The following is a 15,822-nucleotide window of genomic DNA, read 5'->3' on the forward strand; positions in this document are numbered from 1 at the left end:
AAGATGAAAAATTAACAAATTACGAAGCATTGCTCTACCTTTTTTCTTGCTCAGAGAATAACATGGGCATAAATATGGAAAACACACCGAAAACCCTAAAGAATTTTGGTTCGTTCTGTTTGTTGTTGCTTTACTATAAATCAGTATTAAAAGTTTTCTCAGAATGAAATTTGCTATGTCCTGAGAATTACATAGCCAGGAAAATGAGTAGTGATATTTTTATGCTATTCACACTGGCAAATTAAAAATAAAGCATTGTATAGAAAAAAGTTTCTTTTCATGACTTCAAATTTGTTTTAAACATTCAAGTGAGAAAAATACAAAGCCAAAAAAAAGTAAACATTACCAAGATCCCACCGTGTAGAAATAACTGCCATGAAGACTTCGATAAACACTCTTCGAAAAATCTCTCCATGCATATATATGTTTCAAGACAGTCTTTCTTATTTTTACTTATTTCCTTATTTATTTTAAATCTTAGTCTTTTAAAATAGTTTTTCAGATGTCCAAGAACACATTAAATGATATTTAAACCAAAAAAAAAAAAGTATTCAGAATTAGCAATAGTACACGCCAGAAATTAACATTTGTTATTTTTGAATGCTTGTTTCTTCAGGCAAACCTTCAGAACTACTAAAGTATTACCAAAATGATCATATGAGTTAATATACATAAAAGTTGTTTGTAAAATGTGGGCTGTAAGGCAAGACGTCACTGTTCTTGTTCACCTGCAGGTAATGCTGACTGGTTAGCCGTGTCACATGTCCATGTTTCAAGGCATTCATTCAGTAAATCTTGGTTGAATGTTTAGCATCCTTGCAGAGCTGAGCTAATTGTGTTAGAGAAGATAAATAAGCAACCAGGGCCTTTGGCTGCCTTCCATGAATTTACTGTCTGCTTAGGGGGGCAAAAAAAGGTAAATATTTAAAGTCAAATTAAAATTCAATCAGTTAATTCAACAAACATGTCTTGAGCAATTATTATGTGCCAAAGTCTGGGGATATAGCAATGAACAATACTGACGATGTCCCTGCCAAGCATATAAGGTCAGACAGTGGCTAAGTGCTGTGAAGAGAAAGAAAGCAAGCTAAAAGGATAGTGACGGTGTGCTATTTTTAGATGGGCTAATCAGGGAAGGCTGCTCTGAGGAAGTGATATTTGATCAGGGACTTAAGTGAGGGAGTGGACCATGACCATCTAGGGAATGACACATCAGACAGAGGGAATAGCAAGTGCAAATCAGCAAGTGCAAAGGCCCTGAGGCAGGAATTTACTTTGTGTGCAGGATGATAAGGCAATGTAAATGAGTGTTGAATGTGTATAGAATCATAAAGTATCTCTTCTGGAAGTTTCCTCAAAAACCATCCAGTCTAAAACAATAGGGAATTTTAAATACGCAAAAATATATTCACTTTCCACAACAAATCTCAATGTTTTGTCTCAAAGTAATCTACTACTGGGACCAAAGAGAAAGACTACACTAATTTCAATAATAAATTTTGATTACTCAACCTTTTCATTTTGCTATTTAGAACATTACATTCTTGGGCTTCCCTGGTGGCTCAGTGGTTGAGAGTCCGCCTGCCGATGCAGGGGACACAGGTTCGTGCCCCGGTCCGGGAAGATCCCACGTGCCGCGGAGAAGCTGGGCCGGTGAGCCATGGCCGCTGGGCCTGCGCGTCCGGAGCCTGTGCTCCGCAACGGGAGAGGCCACAAGAGTGAGAGGCCCGCATACCACAAAAAAAAAAAGAACATTACATTCTTTAAAACCACCTTCATTAAACTGATGAGCCAAAAAACACAGCTATCAAAAACCCAGACATTGGGGACTTCCCCAGTGGCACAGTGCTTGGAACAGTGCACCCAGGGATTGACCAGGGATTGAACCCAGGCCCTTGGCAATGAGCGCACAGTGTCCTAACCACTGGACTTCCAGAGAATTCCCCCTTTAAAGGTCATTCTGATGAGAGGTCAAAGAAAAGAGATCTGTAGAGAAAGTCTCCGTTTTCTTTGGGGATACCTAAGTAGTCATAAGCAGTATGTTGGTAGAAATATGGATGGTAAAGGCCATTCTGGTGAGGTCTCAGATGGAAATGAGGAACATGTTATTGGAAACTGGTGGGAAGGCAATCCTTGTTATAAAGTGGTAAAGAACTTGGCTGAATTGTGTTTGTGTTCCAGTGTTTTGTGGAAGGTAGAACTTGCAAGCAATGAAATTGGGTACTTAACTGAAGCGATTGCTAAAATAAAGTGTCGAAGGTGTGGCTTGGCTCTTCCTGGCTGCTTATAGTAAAATTCAAGAAGAGAGAAATGACTTAAAGACAGACTGTTAAGCAAAAAGGAAGTAGAACTTAATGATTTGGAAAATTCTCAGCCTATCCATATTGCAGAAAATGAGAACACTAAGGATATGGCCAAGTGACCATTTGGGGCATCAGGAAATGAGTAAGGATATGGCTGACACCCCAGGAGGAAAACTGCCAATTTAAACTGAAGGAGAAGGAAATAGGAAGGAATGAAGGAAGGCTGTCAAACTTTGTGGATTTTACAGGATGAAACCGTAGAGCTATATGGTGAGATCATGTGCTATTCTTCAAGACTAGAGAAGAGTGATCCCAAAGGCGATTCAGAGATCATCAGGGCTGCCTCCTTGGTTTCAGAAAAGAAGACCATTGCCTTGTTTCTACCAGGCCAGACAGCCCCTGCCCAGAGCCAGACGGGCAGGGCTGCCCAGAGCTGTGGAGATGGGGCTTCCTAGAAGAGTCCTGGGGGCCAACTCTTGCCTAGTAGGGCTCTGGAGGCAGCACCTCCACCCCAGTGGAGGTGGGACCACTGCCCCAGTGGGTCAGGAAGGTGGGATTTCTGCCCCAGTGGGCCTGGAGGGGAGAGCATGGAACCAAAGAGGGTTATTCTGGAGCTTTAAGATCTCATGGAGTTTGGCTTGCTGGGTTCTGGACTTGCTTGGAACCCATCACCCCTGCCTTCTTCCCTGTTTCTCCCTTTTAGAATGGGAATGTCTGTCCTATGCTTGTCCCATCATTGTATTTTAGAAACACATAATTGGTTTGGTTTCACAAGTTCACAGCTAGAAAGGAATCAACCTCAGGATGAATCATACCTCAAGTCCCATCCATACCTGATTTGGATAATATTTAGATGAGACTTTGGACTTTAGACTTTAGAGCTGATGCTGGAATGAGTTTAAGACTTTTGAGCAAATGTATTTTGTGTGTGAGAAGGACATGAATGTGGGGGATCCAGGGGCAGAATATTATGGATTGAATGTTTATGTTCTCCCAAACCCTACTCCCTGATGTGATGGTATAGGAGTCTGGGGCTGGGGGAGCTGAGTATAGGATTAGGAATAGATGAGGTCATGAGGGTGGAGCCCTCACGAATGGGATTGGTGCCCTTAAAGAGTCATGAGAGAACTAGCTTCTTCCCTCTGTTCTCCACCATATGAAGATACATCGAGAAATTGGCAGTCTGCAAGCTAGGGTCCTCACCAGAACCTGACCATGCTGGAACCCCAACCTTAGGCTTTCAGTCTCCAGAACTGCAGGAAATAAATTTCTGTTGCTTATAAGCCACCTTGTGGTTTTCTGTGGCATTCTGTTATGGCAGCCTGAACTAAGACACCTGTTCATGAAAGAAGTTTCCAAAGCCCCTGTGGAGAATCCAGTTTTACTCTTGCTCTTGTTCTACTTTGATAGTCATCTTCTGCTTTATGCCCATCAGATAAGTGTGGTCTTCCCTGCAACAAAACCATTCCTACTACCTTCAGACAACCTCCAGACCTGCCCTATTTTACCTCCAGGACACACTGAGAGTCCATTCACTTCCGTCTCCTCCCACCTTATTCTGCTGAGCCCAGGCCACCAACACTCCTTGCCTGGGCTGCCACAATACCATTCCAATTGTTGTCTCAGAGCATCCACACTTCAACTTCGCAATCCAACATGTCACAGCAACCAGAGTGAACTTTTAAAAATATGAAGTTGACTATATCCTTCGCCTTTAAGTGTATAATAAAATCAAACTCTAGATTTTTTCTGCCCAAACCCATTCCTCCCAGTGTCTTCTGCATCTCAGTAAATGGTGACCCCATTCTTCAAGTGGCTCAGGCCCAGATCCTTGCCATCACCCTTAACCTTTCTCTTTCCTTCCCACCACCCATCAATTCCACCCTCAGTGCTGCAGGCTCCACCTCAGACTAGATCCACCTACTTTCCAGGAAACACACCAGCGCCACTTCGATCCCAACCATCATTGTTTCCTCCCGAGACGATTAAAACAGCTTACAAACTGGTCTCCCTGCCTCCACCGACGCCTCCCTTCAGTCTGTTCTCACCCCAGGAACCATGTGATCTTTTGCAAAGGTAAGCCAGACAACCTTTCTCCTCTGCCCCCAATTTTCCAATAGCTCTGCATCTTGCTCAGAGATCCTTAGACCCACAAGGTCCTATCCCATCTGACCCCATCTCCTCTCTGGCCTTGTGTCCTACCGCCTGAGCGATGGCTTGCCGCAACACCAGTCTGCCGACTGTTTCAGAACTCTCCAGCAAGCCGACAAGGTAGGGCCTCCGCACTTGCTGTCTTAGGCTGGAACCCACTTCTCTTAGCACTCTGTGCAGCTTCCTGACTTCCTTCAGGTCTCTGCTCCCATGTTGCTGCCCGTGAGAGGCCTGCCCTGACTGCACCCTTCACTTCTGTTCCATTTAGCCAGATTTATTGTTCTGCTTTAGCATTTATTTGCAACCTTTATCTGTCTATTCCTTTGTTGTCTGTCTTCTCCTACTATAATGTAAGCTCCAGGACCGCAGGGGCTTGGTTCGTGAAGCAACGGACTCTAAGACACATGCCCCAAACCCCCATGATCCCCACTTACTGGTGTTTAATTCCTTCCTCTTCCATGCGGGTGGGACCTGTGACTTGTTTCTTTTATATATATATGTGTGTGTGTGTGTATATATATATATATATATATATATATATATATATATATATATATATATATATATATATATATATATATATATATTTAGGCTGCACCGGGTCTTAGTTGCAACATGCAGGATCTTTGTTGTGGCATGTTTTTTAGTTGAGGCATGTAGGATCTTTAGTTGCGGCATGCTGACTCGTAGTTGCGGTATGCAGGCTTCTTAGTTGCGGCACGCGGAGTGTTAGTTGCAGCATGCGAACTCGTAGTTGCGGCATGCTTGTGGGATCTAGTTCCCCAACCAGGGCTCGAACCCGGGCCCCCTGCATTGGGAGCATGGCTTCTTACCCACTGGACAACCAGGGAAGTCCCATGTGACTTGTTTCTAACCAACAGAATGTGACAAAGTGATGGGCTGTCATTCCCATGATTATGTTACATAATATAAGACTTTGTCTTGCTAGTGGATCCACTCTCACTCTCCTGCTGGCCTTGAAGAAGCAAGCTGCCATTTGTGAACTGTTTGAGGGTGGCAACTGGGAACTTAGCACCTCTGACCAAGAGCCAGCTGAAAACCTGAAGCTCTCAGTCCAGGCACCACAAGGAAATGATTCTCCCAACAACTGGAGTGAGCTTGGAAGCAGATGAAGAATTCAACTGAGCCTTCAGATGAGAACACAGCCTTGCGGACATGTTGATTGCAGCCCGGCCAGAGCCTGAAGCAGAAAACTCAACTAAGTAGTGCCCAGACTCTTGATGCACTGAAACTGAGAGATAATAAATGTCTGTTGTTCTTAGCTACTAAATTTGTGGTAATTTGTTATTCAGCAATAGAAAACCAACATAGATTTTTTTCTTCATCATTCTATCCTGAGTACTTAGAACAGGATCCAGCATATATTAGGTGCCCAATAAATGCCTGTTGAATTACTATATTATTATGAAAAAACAAAACAGGGAAAACAAAGTGGACAATAGTGTTATAATATGCTATCACTTGTGTGTGTATGTGTGTACCTGCATAAATGTAGAATTTCTCTAGAGGGGTCTACAAGAAACTGACAAAAGTCTGGGGAGGAAAACAAAAGTATTAGAAATCCGTGAAGGAGGGAGACTTTCATTTCATTTTATACCCTTTTGAACTGTTTGAAAAATAGTTTTATGCTATAAATGCTTAAACACATACACAACAGAACAAAATAGCCCCCGTGACTTCAGATTTGAATGTTTTCTAAAGTAAAATCACTTCTTCAGCACTTACTCCCTTTGGCGGTGCTCTGCCTGCCCCATCCAAGCAACACCCTAGTCTATTATTCTTCCACCCAATCCCCCTCCAGGATGTTTCGTGGCAAGCATCTTCAACAAAAGAATTGCTACGGGGACTTCCCTGGTGGTCCAGTAGCTAAGACTCCATGCTCCCAATGCAAGGGGCCAGGGTTTGATCCCTGGTCAGGGAACTAAGATCCCACATGCCACAACTAAGAGATTGCATGCTGCAATTAAAGATCCCGCATGCTACAATCAAAGATCCCACATGAGGCTTCCCTGGTGGCGCAGTGATTGAGGGTCCGCCTGCCGATGCAGGGGACACGGGTTCGTGCCCCGGTCCGGGAAGATCCTACATGCCGCGGAGCGGCTGGGCCCGTGAGCCATGGCCACTGAGCCTGCGCGTCCGGAGCCTGTGCTCCGCAACGGATCCTGCATGCTGCAATGAAGATCCCGCACGTGGCAATATGCCGCAACTAAGACCCTTTGCAGTCAAATAAATTAATAAATATTTTTAAAAAAGAATTGCTACAGACAGAACTAAATATATTTTGGACTTGCACATCATGCTTTGACTGCCTCACAAAGAAGCAGAAAGGCAAATTTTGTTTCCAGGCATGTGTAAGCTAAGCCACCAGGGCCTTTTCTACAGTAAAATGTGAGACAAAATGTGCCAAGTTTTTCCCTTATTGTTATCATGTATCCAGTCTAAAAGGCATCTCATTCAAGAAAATTTTGAATAATTTAAATCATAGAGTTACGCTGGAGTTTGGGGCTGGTCTGATAAGCTTTGAAAAATGTGGCCAAAATAATGGCGGGGGGGCAATTTCCATATTGGTTTGGCAGAAGGGAAAAAAAGCCAACTGAAATTTGCAGGCTGAGGACAAATGGACTCATTGCATAGCAAGGAAAACTGAGTCAGAGAGTATAGCATAGAGCTCTGAGAGGCCACACACCATGTGCCACAAATAGAAATTGCCAAGGTTACCACTTGCCAAAACAAACAATCAAACAAAAAACAAACACACACACCACACACACACACCCGCCCCCGTAGACATCATGCCAGTGGGATAGTTTCGAATTTGTAGCCCCGATCTGTTTTGAAACTAGCCTATATAACAAATTTAAGATATACTGAAAGCCATTTCTCTTAGTGCTCTAGAAAATATTTGACATAATTATTCACTCTCAGTAATTAGCAAGGTACTATGACCGCAGCAACACATGGTTACTGACCTTGTTCAAAGTTCTAAAACTGAATCTGAAAACATACAATCATGAGTGGTCAATGATTAATCAACATCTGTGAATTAACGGCTAAAAAACAGTGAGTAATAAGATATCACCGCTATCCAGCTTCTCAAATCGTAATTCATTTCGTGTGAGGGTACATATGTGTAAAATATTTGTTTTTCATAGGTTGGCTCGATGGTTCCATCTGTTCAAGCCACGAAATTTGCCAATGTGGCTACAAAGTCATGACTTTGAATGCTATGAAGATCAAAAGCTGTGCTCAGCCTCTTGGCCAAAATAACATCCTTCCCAAGAAACATTTGGATACTGAACTAACTGGTATTTTTGCCATTCATTCCTACATACATACATTTACTCGTTCCACCAACATTTAACACTGGGGTACAAAGAGGCATAAGTCAGGGGCATCATTCATAATCCAGTGGTCCGTGGGTGTGTGGGTGTGTTTTCTAATCAATGTATGTCATTGTAGCCCAACCTTTTTCATTTGACTGGAATGCAAGCACCTGGATGACAGGCATAGGGGATGTATAATTCAAATGGGGCACCTGGGAGCCCCTGGAGCAGAGTGTCCTGGTGACACATCCTTGTACTCCCAAGAAGTAAGAAGAATGATCAGTAAGAAGCTAGCTCAACAAATCTCAAAGAAACAAAATTGCACGAACCCCTCATTCCTACTTCTATCGGTCTGTGGACACATGTAATAAAAGTTTCTGTTCTATAACTGTTCAAATACATTTCACATGGCAATCAGGCAGTTGAGAAAATTTGACTCTAGTGGAAACTTATGTTCATCTATAATATCATATGACCTATAGCTCATTTTTCCAAATCACAGTGAATTAAATATCTTACTACCAAATATGAGAGACCCTCCCAATAATGTTCTCTTACCTTTATTTCTTTTATAGCCATTTCAACTCATGAATTATTAAAGAAGCAAGAGGAAATGGAAAGTGAATAAGAATATTACTTGAAACGTCCCTGTGGAGTTGGACGAGCTTTCACGTAATACCACATAATGGGCTTCCAGGGATGGAGAGGGAGGATAAAGGATTCACTCTAAAAGTCACACACACTCATTTGGAAAAAAAATCTCAATTTCAAGCATACATTAGGGCTTCCCTGGTGGCACAGTGGTTGAGAGTCCGCCTGCCAATGCAGGACACACGGGTTCAAGCCCTGGTCTGGGAAGATCCCACATGCCACGGAGCAGCTGGCCCTGTGAGCCACAATTACTGATCCCGCGCGTCTGGAGCCTGTGCTCCGCAACAAGAGAAGCCGCGACAGTGAGAGGTCCGCGCACCGCAATGAGGAGTGGCCCCCACTTGCCACAACTAGAGAAAGCCCTCGCACAGAAACGAAGACCCAACACAGCCATAACTAAATAAATAAAAATTTTTTAAAAAGCATACATTAAGTTACATACATACATTTTTTGTGCCTCTCAGATTGACAAAGATTAAACAGTGTGATTACACCCAGTGCCGGTGAGGATACAGGAGAAACAAGCCTTGTTGACTGTGTGTGGAAGGGTCAAGTGGAGCAAAACTTCAGAGGATTATGTTGGTCCATCTATCAAATTTAAAATGTGTATGTCCTTTGTCCCAGTGTTTTAGTCTACTCAGGCTGCCATAACAGAATATCACAGACTGGGTGGCTGGCTGAAACAACAGAAATTTATTTTCTCTCAGTTCTGGAGGCTGGAAGTCCAAGATCAAGGTGCTGATGGGGTTGGATTCTGGTGAGAACTCTCTTTTTAGCTCGTAGGTGACATTTTTTCCCTGTGTCTAAATGTGCACACAGAGGAAGAAAGCTATCTCTGGACTCTCTTCCTCTCCTTTAAAGAACACAAGTTCTGTTGGATCAGGGCCCCACACTGATGACTTCATTTAACCTTAATTACCTCCCTAAAGACCCTCTCTCCAAATACACATTGAGGGTTAGGATTTCAAGATGTGAATTTGACAGGGGGCAAGAGTTAGGGTCACAGTATAGTCCATAACACCCAGCAAATCCAGTTTTGGAGATTTATCCAACATATGTGTTTGCATTGTGCACAAAGATCTTTAAATAACAATATTTAAAACTGTATTGTCAGGCTTCCCTGGTGGCGCAGTGGTTAAGAATCTGCCTGCCATTGCAGGGGACATGGGTTCGAGCCCTGGTCTGGGAAGATCCCACAGGCCATGGAGCAACTAAGCCCGTGCGCCACAACTACTGAAGCCCGCATGCCTAGAGCCCATGATCTGCAACACGAGAAGCCACCGCAATCAGAAGCCCATGCACCACAACGAAGAGTAGCCCCCGCTCGCCGAAAGTAGAGAAAGCCCAAGCACAGCAACGAAGACCCAATGCAGCCAAAAATAAATAAATTAAATAAATATTTTTTTTAAAAAACCAAAAACTGTACTCTCTTCTGTAGCCAAAAACTGTAAATAACCTAAGCAACCATCAGGAGATGGCTAGTCGAACGAATTAAGGTACATTCAGTCAATAAAATACTGCTATGCAACTGTTAAAATGAATGAGCCAGCACTGAACACAGTGACATGGAGAACTCACTAAACTATATCATTAAGTGGAAAAGGCATGGTGCAAAGCAGTGTATAGAATATGATGCAATCTCTGTAAAAAGGAAAAAAATTAAGCACCAGTATTTTCTGGAAGGATTTACAAGAAACTATTGGCAGTCATTACCACTAAAGAGTGGACTTGGAGCATGAGGAGGAAGAATTTGTTCCTTATACCCTTCCATACTGTTTGTGCTTTGCCCACCCTCACTGCTAGGTGAAGGCACGTTACTTTTTTTTTAAGTAAAATATTTACGTAGAAAAACATTCATCATTTTAACCATCTAAAAGCGTACAATTCAACGGCACTTAGTGCATTCACAATGTTATGCAACCATCACTTCTCTCTGGTTCCAAACATTTTCATCACCCCAAATGAGCAATCACTCTCCCTTCTCCACCCAGCCCCTAGCAACCACTAATCTGCTTTGCATCTCTATGGATTTACCTTCTTTGTATATTTCTTATAAACAGAATCATAAGAGTGTGGCCTTTCTGCCTGGCTTGTTTCACTTAGGATAGTGTTTTCAAGATGCATCCATACCGTAGCATGTATCATTCCTTTTTATGGCTGAACAATATTTCATTGTATGAATATCCTACAGGTAGTTTTTCTGTTCATTCGCAGTGGGCATTTGTATTGTTTCCAACTTTTAGCTATTGTGAACAGTGCTGCTATGAACATTTGTTTACATGTTTTTATTTGAATACCTCTTTTCAGTTCTTTTGGGTACATACCTGGGAGTGGAATTGCTGGGTCGTATGGTAATTCTATGTTTTAACTTTCTGAGGATGAATATTACTTTTGATTGTATTTAAATATTTAGTTACATGCCATAAATGAGAATGTATATGACAGGATCTTGAGAGATCTTTTAGTCTGGTCTCTCTTTGACAATGGATATTATTTATTGTAGTTAAAGCAGTAATTTGGGTTTAACATTATATTTTGTCTTAGGGTCTATTAGATATCCTGTATAAAATGGAAAGTCTAGGGCTTCCTTGGTGGCGCAGTGGTTAAGAGTCTGCCTGCTGATGCAGGGGACACGGGTTCGTGCCCCAGTCCGGGAAGATCCCACATGCCGCGGAGCGGCTAGGCCTGTGAGCCATGGCCGCTGAGCCTGCGCGTCCGGAGCTTGTGCTCCTCAACGGGAGAGGCCACAACAGTGAGAGGCCTGCGTACCACAAAAAAAAAAAAGAAAAGTCTAATGCTCTTGCTGTTGAATTGAACTGAAACAACGCATCTCAGAAGGATACAAGTATTCTTCTCTAATATTAATATCCTTAGACAAATGCCATGCAATAAACAGTCATTATTCTAATTTTAGAAATATTGTTTGTTTATTTGTTTATTCAAAAAAAAATAACTATTGCCTACTTCACTCCCATTAGGAGGGCTATTATCAAAACATAAAAAGTAGCAAGTGTTGTCAAAGATGTGGAGAAATTGCAACCTCACACTATTGTGGGGGATGTAAAATGGTGCAGCTGCTGGGGAAAACATCATGGTGGTTCCTCAAAAAATTAAAAACAGAACTACCACACCACACAGCAATTCCACTTCTGGGTATATACCCAAAAGAGCCTGCATGTAGCCACCAAAAGAGCCCGCACGCAGCAACGAAGATTCTGTGTGCTGCAACTAAGACCCGGTGCAGCTGAATAAATAAATAAATATTTTAAAAAAAAAGAATTGAAATCAGAGACTTGAGCAGATATATATACACTCATGTTTAGAGTAGCGTTATTCACAATAGCCAAGAGGTGAAAGCAACCCAAGTGTCCATCAACAGATAAATGGATTTTTAAAAATGTGATGTTTGCTCAGACATGGATGATCCTTCAATACATAATGTTAAGTGAAATAAGTCAGTCACAAAACAACAGATATCATATGGTTCCACTTATATGGAGGTACCTAGAGTAGTCAAATTCATAGAGACAGAAAGTAGAATGACGGGTGTCAGGGGCTGTGGGGTGAGGGGAGTTAATGTTTAATGGTACAGAGTTTTGGTTGAGGAAAATGAAAAACATTCTGGAGATGCTTTGTGGTGATGGTTGCACAACAGTGTGAGTGTCCTTAATGCCACTGAACTGTACACTTAAAAGGGATGAAAATGTAACTTTACGTCATATTTAAGTATATTTTAAAAATATATTTATGTATATTTTGCCACAAAAAAAGAAGAGGAACATACGCACACATATACACATAAATAAAAATAACTACTGAGCTCCTGCTAAGGACACTGCAGGTACATATGGCAGTGAACATAACGTATAATACATAGCCCTTGGTCCGCTTGCGCCCCGAGCCGCGCACACGTGGTGACGGTAGGATGGTGGAGTAGGTACCTTTTGCGGTTCCCATCGCGGGTGACAAAACCTTGCTGGTGTGGGAGCTGAGCTCTGGACCCACTGCCGAGGCCTTGCAATTTAGCCTTCCGTATTCGGTCCGAGTCTTCCCAAACGCAGCAGTGGCCGGTCCTGGGTTCTATGCCATCATCAAGTTTTATTCAGCAAGGGATGCCCACAGAGCCCAAAAGGCATGCGACCAGAAGCAGCTTTTTCAGACATCTCCAGTGAAGCTTCGTCTCGGCACCAGACATAAGGCGGTTCAACATAATACGCTTGCCCTAAACAGCTCCAGATGCCAAGCATTGGCAGATTACTACTTTGGTTTCAATGGGTAGTCAAAAGGATCATCAAGCTTCAGGATCTTTCTAACCTTGAAGAAAGGGAAAATGAAGATATTGTGACACCACTTCAGAAGCAAAGCCTGAAGTTCTTCTGTGCTTTAGAGGTGGTGTTGCCCTCCCACGAGTGCAGGAGTCCTGGAGTTGGCATGGCTGAGGAACCTTTGGATAAGTCGGAGGAAGGGTCATTATCAGTCCTTATGAAAAGGAAGGTAACCCAGAAGCTTGCTATTCAGAAGGCTATGACAGATGCATTCCAGAAACTGCCGATTGTGGTTTTAGAAAGTGGTAAAATAGCTGTGGCATATAGACCCCGTGAAGAGGTCACAGATGCTAGAACCGAAGAGGAACTACAGGATTTAATTCAAGTATGTGGAGATAAAAACTCAAGGGGTACACAGCCAGTGTAGCCATAATTCAAAACAACCAGCAGGATTTGGAAGACTTTGGCATGTCTACTCAGCTCTGTCATCCTTAGGAAAATGTGAAACTCTGAAACTGCTTTTGAGGCAGGGTATTTCTAGGACTTTTCCAAGTCCCGAGCCTTGTCTCTGGCCCCTTATTTGAAGTTTGGAGAGCAGGATTGAGGGCCATCAGTGTACGTCTACAGTTGTGGACACAGGAGAAGACACAGGCCTTTTCGAACTCCCCTCAAAGAGAATTGCAGGGATTTGGGAACAAAGTAACTATGGCCTTAAGTGTGATTATGCTACAGTGTTTAAAAACTATTCATGCCTTTCAAGTAAGGTATATTACCCAGATCTCAGCATCTCATATATATCTTGTGTTAAATATTTTGCTGAAGAACCTTTCTGTAAACCAATTATATGGATGCCTTGAATTAGGGATTAAGTTGTCAACGTAATTTCTAAAAGAAAACATTAATGTACTGCATATAGGATTTTTATTCAAAAGGAGCAAAAAATGTGTTTCATGTCATTGAGAACTTAATTTGGGGCTAGATTTCTGATTATTTAACTCACCCCAATGTTGCAAAGTTTGTTTTGAAGGGAAGAAAGTAGAGAAACAAAAGGTGGTTATGTTCTGAAAAATGTAAAAATTTTGAAAGTTTTTCCTGTACAAAATAATTATTTTAATTCAATTTAAATCAGTCAAGGAAACTTCAAACGTATCCATGTTTGGGCTTTAAGAAGTCTAGCTTCCTGTGAAATGTGAGAGGAGAGGATTCCGTATTGATACTAAAGATTTCGGAAACCTGATTATAACAACAGATCCATTCCTAAATGAGGCCAATCTTGGAATCAGTTCCATTTAGAAACCATTATGTGCTAGGCACTGGAAATAAGATGAAGCTCCTTCTCTCTTGGAGTTTAGGTGTTAAACGTGTACCAGACAATTAAAAAGGAATAAAATTAAATAGATTATGAAAAGGACTGTGAAGAAAGTAAACTGGGTACTAGTTACAGTATTTCAAGAAAATTACTTAACATGCTGACTTTAACATTCTAAGTACCTTCTCCATGTGTGCACACAGGGTAGACGTCTGAAAAGTGACACTGTAGTTTTTTCTAGATTAATGGCTCTGTTGAGACAAGGTGGGATGGGGAAAGTTTTCCCGTGCTAATGTAAAGGGCCATTCACTTGGTTTTAGACTCTCTTTCCCAGAATGAATTGCTCACCTGCCCCAAACCCCTCCTACAGAAGTTCTGGAGTCATCACTGATTCAGTGGTAACCCCTAGTAATAGAGTGGTGAATTAATAATGAGACGTGAATACTGAGAGTTTGGAGGAAATGGCAACATTTTGTTTTATTATTTTTTAACATCTTTATTGGAGTATAATTGCTTTACAATGGTGTGTTAGTTTCTGCTTTATAACAAAGTAAATCAGTTATACATATATAAAAAAAACATAGCCCATGATTTGATAGAACGTACTGTCTAGTAGGAGAGACAAACAAAAAATTAAAAAATTCAATACACACACACTCATACTCTTAGACACATACATATGTATCTTTATCAAAACATATAATTTGTCTTAAAAATATAGATGTGTATTTTGTAATGTAACTTTCTTTTCACTTAGCAATCTTAGAGATCTCTCGGTGTTAATACATGTAGATCTACTTTCCTCCTTTTTTTTTTTTTTTTTTTTTTTTTTTTTTGCGGTACGCGGGCCTCTCACTGCTGTGGCGTCTCTCGTTGCGGAGCGCAGGCTCCAGACACGCAGGCTCAGCGGCCATGGCTCACGGGCCCAGCCGCTCCGCAGCATGTGGGATCTTCCCAGACCGGGGCACGAACCCGTGTGCCCTGCATCGGCAGGCGGACTCTCAACCACTGCGCCACCAGGGAAGCCCCTACGTTCCTCCTTTTTTAACTTCATACGGAATTTAGCCACCCCTCTACAGATGGGCATTAGTTTGCAATCTTTTGCTATCATAAACACTGCTGTAAGGAAGATCTTCATAGGAGTCTGCGCAGTTCTATATCTTAAAATGCAGGTCTTTTAATAACGACTTTATTTTTATTTTTCTAAATTAGTCCCCAGGCCTATCCAAGTAATCATCAAGGTGATCCCCCCTCACAGATGAAGAAATGAGGCACAGTTTAGATAAGGAAGTTCTTATATTTTTTATACCTGTCATCTCTCCTGGATTAAAACATTGTTTTACAAACTAGGTGTATTGCTCTGATTTTCCAGTATCTCATTTCATCTCATTCCTGTTAGACAAGAACTTATCAATCGGCTTTTCAAGTGCAGTTTCATGTGTAGTTCAGCAAGTATTTCCATCCACACACTCATAGGTTAGATCTCAAAAATCAGCTTTGAAGTTAGTTGTTTGGACCTCAGAATCCACCAGCAATTAAGAGTTTTAGGATGAAATATTTCCCTCTTGAATTTGTTTCCCATGTAATTGGCAATGACATGACAAATATGGGGAGTGCCATCATATTTTCCCACTAGTATTTTTTTCTTTTTTTGCGGTACGCGGGCCCCTCACTGCTGTGGCCTCTCCCGCTGCAGAGCACAGGCTCCGGACGCGCAGGCTCAGCGGCCATGGCCCACGGGCCCAGCCGCTCCGCGGCATGTGGGATCTTCCCGGACCGGGGCACGAACCCGTATCCCC

The 15,822-nt window shown here is 42.1% G+C and overlaps 1 pseudogene across 1 annotated transcript; it reads left to right on the forward strand.

The window, feature by feature from the left end:
• The first annotated feature begins 4,515 nt into the window (after positions 1 to 4,515).
• Positions 4,516 to 13,141, forward strand: LOC309795483 (RAD52 motif-containing protein 1-like; annotated as a pseudogene). The gene is made up of 3 exons: positions 4,516 to 4,574; positions 5,404 to 5,533; positions 12,387 to 13,141. The product of its transcript is annotated as an RAD52 motif-containing protein 1-like (transcript).
• Positions 13,142 to 15,822: the final 2,681 nt, after the last annotated feature.

Source organism: Mesoplodon mirus (assembly GCF_964341445.2).
Source record: "Mesoplodon mirus genome assembly, chromosome: 19".
Taxonomy (NCBI): Eukaryota; Metazoa; Chordata; class Mammalia; order Artiodactyla; family Ziphiidae; genus Mesoplodon; species Mesoplodon mirus.